Source organism: Gekko japonicus, unplaced genomic scaffold (genome assembly GCF_001447785.1).
Source record: "Gekko japonicus isolate JY-2015 unplaced genomic scaffold, Gekko_japonicus_V1.1 scaffold1725, whole genome shotgun sequence".
Lineage (NCBI taxonomy): Eukaryota > Metazoa > Chordata > Lepidosauria > Squamata > Gekkonidae > Gekko > Gekko japonicus.
Genome location: NW_015168100.1, coordinates 109,009 through 112,478, shown reverse-complemented (window position 1 = coordinate 112,478; position 3,470 = coordinate 109,009).

Sequence of the window (3,470 nt, the reverse complement as noted above, 5' to 3'; positions counted from 1 at the left end):
TGTGGTGACATTGTGAAAGATCTAAGAAATATTGGGTAATGGTACACAAAGTCTTGCAAAAGGTACTAGGTAGTACCATTTACACCAGAGACTTTATTGTTGAATATTCTACCTGATAATTCTAACAAAGATGATCACTATTTGATTGTTTTTTTTAACTACGGCTGCAAGAATTCTCTATGCAAAATATTGGAAATTACCGGAGATACCAACAAAACGAGAACTAGTAAATAAAATCTTGGAGGCTGCGGAATTGGATAAATTGACTTTATTGATAAAAGGCGCAACAGATTCGACATTCCAGAATACTTGGTCACGGTTCTATAATTGGTATGATAAACATATGTAGGCAAGCTTGCAAGAGACAGACTAAGAGTTTACTAAATGAAATATATACCTGTTAGAATGATAGAGACAGAAAAGTTGCTTACACAGTTCATGAGAAATTGTTATTAAGGTGGAATAGGCATTAGTATAAATATTGGTAAAATTGAAAATAACCTCCATGTATCTGTTTGTACATTAGTATGTATGTATATGTATGTATATGTTATGATTGTTTGTGTATGTTATGTGGAAAATGTAATAAAACCCTACCCCTTTGGGGGCAGTTAAAAAAAAAAAACAACTACCAAGAGCCCCCCTCCCACCCTGCCCAGGGATGGTTCCTTGGTATAAAAGGATACCCGTTCACCAGATGAAGAAGAGGTCCCTTCTGAGGGCACATTCCCCTTATTCTCAGCATAGTGCCCTGTTTCCCCTTGACCCTCATGCTCCGTGACAGTGGTGGGGCTGCCAGATCCAGAGTGGGACATATCTAACAAGTCCCCGAGAGTCTTCTCCATGAGCCTAACTGACTGTCTCTGCTTCTTCAGGTCAGCCACCTTGGCCTCAAGGGTAGCAAACTCATTTCCTGAGAACCAGGAGCTCCTTGCACCGAGCACACACCCAAGACTTCTGCCCAGTGGGCAGATAGTCATACATGTGACACTCCATGCAAAACACTGGATATCCCCCAACCCCCTTCTGACATTCTGGCTTCATAATTGCTTTTAAAATAATTAAATATAATCCTCATTTTAAAACCCTTCTGTATTTATGTGGTTCTCCTTGTCAAAGTCTACTTACCTTACTGGGAACACAAGGAAACTAGGGCCTTGGTTTTCTGGCTCTTCCTGGGCTTCTTACAGAGTCCCTAGGCAAAGAGCCATAGGCAAAGGGCCCTTTAGCTCATGCCTCTGGCAAGGTGCTGCCTTAAATAGAGGTCTCCCCCAGGAAAGGGTGGGGCAGCAACTATTCAAATTCACCCAGGCACTCAATTTGCATTCAAACAATGACCCTTTCTCACCCTATCTCAAGCAGCCAGGACTCTGCAACTAATCCCTTCCACACACTTCCAAACACAGTCCTCCCACACAATACCCTCAGCTGAATCCCCTCAGCTGAAAGCAAGTTAAAAAAAAACCCCTCCAGCAGCTCTGTCTCCTGCTCCTGCTCCTTCTCAGAGCTCAGCTGGGTCAACTCTGCCACTGGCAAGGTGCTGCCTTAAATAGAGGCCTTCCCCAGGAAAGGGTGGGGCAGCAACTATTCAAATTCACCCAGGCACTCAATTTACATTCAAACAATGACCCTTTCTCACCCTATCTCAAGCAGCCAGGACTCTGCAAGAACTCTAATCCCTTCCACACTCTCCCAAACACAGTCCTCCCACACAATATCCTCAGTTGAATCCCCGCAAGCTGAAAGCAAGTAAAAAGCATCACCCCTCTAGCAGCTCTGTCTCCTGCTCCTTCTCAGAGCTCAAAGTGCTGTCAATGTCAAGTTGCGGCCAACTTATGGCAACCCTGTTGGGTTGTCAAGGCATGAGAGGTTCAGAGGCGGTTTGCCATGGCCTGCCTCTGCATCGCAACCCTGGACTACTTTGGTGGTCTCCCATCCAAATACTAACAAAGGCTGACCCTACTTAGTTTCTGAGATCAGATGAAGCCAGGCTATCCTGCCCCGTCCACTAAGAAGGGAGTGTCCACCAAAAATGAATGCTGTCCTCGTCTCCCTTTCAACAGTGCAAGAAAGCAATTGATTATTAATGCAATTCGCTCTGAATGATTAAAAAAAGTGTATTTCAAATCTTGCTATCTTTGCAAAAATCTATTCAAAGTTAATCACCATCAGGTGTTGTTTGGTTATAGTGGTTAGGAGAGCCAGTTTGGTGTAGTGGTTAGGAATAGCCACATCTTAAAAAAGATATTGTAGCTTTGGAAAAAGTGCAGAAAAGGGCAACTCGAATGATAAAAGGGTTGGAACACTTTCCCTATGAGGAAAGGTTAAAGCGCTTAGGGCTCTTTAGCTTGGAGAAACGATGACTGAGGGGTGACATGATTGAGGTTTATAAGATTATGTATGGGATCGAGCAGGTAGAGAAAGAGGTACTTTTCTCCCTTTCTCACAATACAAGAACTCGTGGGCACTCCATGAAATTGCTGAGCGGTCGGGTTAGAACGGATAAAAGGAAGTACTTCTTCACCCAAAGAGTGATTAACATATGGAATTCACTGCCACAGGAAGTGGTGGCGGCTACAAGCGTGGATGGCTTCAAAAGGGAATTAGATAAGCATATGGAGCGGAGGTCCATCAGTGGCTATTAGCCACAAGGTATAGCTAGGGGCTCTGGGGCAAGTGATGCTCTGTCTTCTTGGTGCTTTACGGGGGGCAACAGTGGGAGGGCCCCACTGGTGGACCTCCTGATGGCACCTGGTATTTTTGGCCACTGTGTGACAGAGTGTTGGACTGGAGGGGCCATTGGCCTGATCCAACATTGGCTTCTCATATGTTCTTATATCTGGGGCCAGTGATGCTCTGTATTCTTGGTGCTTGGGGGGGGGACAACAGTGGGAGGGCTTCTAATGTCCTGGCCCCACTGGTGGACCTCCTGATGGCACCTGGTATTTTTGGCCACTGTGTGACAGAGTGTTGGACTGGAGGAGCCATTGGCCTGATCCAACATTGGCTTCTCATATGTTCTTATATCTGGGGCCAGTGGGGGACAACAGTGGGAGGGCTTCTAATGTCCTGGCCCTACTGGTGGACCTCCTGATGGCACCTGGTATTTTTGGCCACTGTGTGACAGAGTGTTGAACTGGATGGGCCTTTGGCCTGATCCAGCATTGGCGTCTCTTATGTTCTTAGGAATGCGGACTCTAGTCTGGGAGAACTGGGTTTGATTCCCCACTCTTCCACATGCAGCTGCTGGGTGACCTTGGGTAAGCCGCAGTTCTCTCAGAGTTGTTCTCTCAAGAGCAGTTCTCAGTCAGAGCACTCTCAGCCCCACCTACCTCACAGGCTGTCTGTTGTGGGGAGGGGAAGGGAAAGGATGTTGTAAGCCCCTCTGAGGCTCGAGGGCAGGGCATAAATCCAACCTCTTCTTCCTCTTCTCTTGTTTTCTGTAGGAGAGATTTAACAATGTGCTTAAT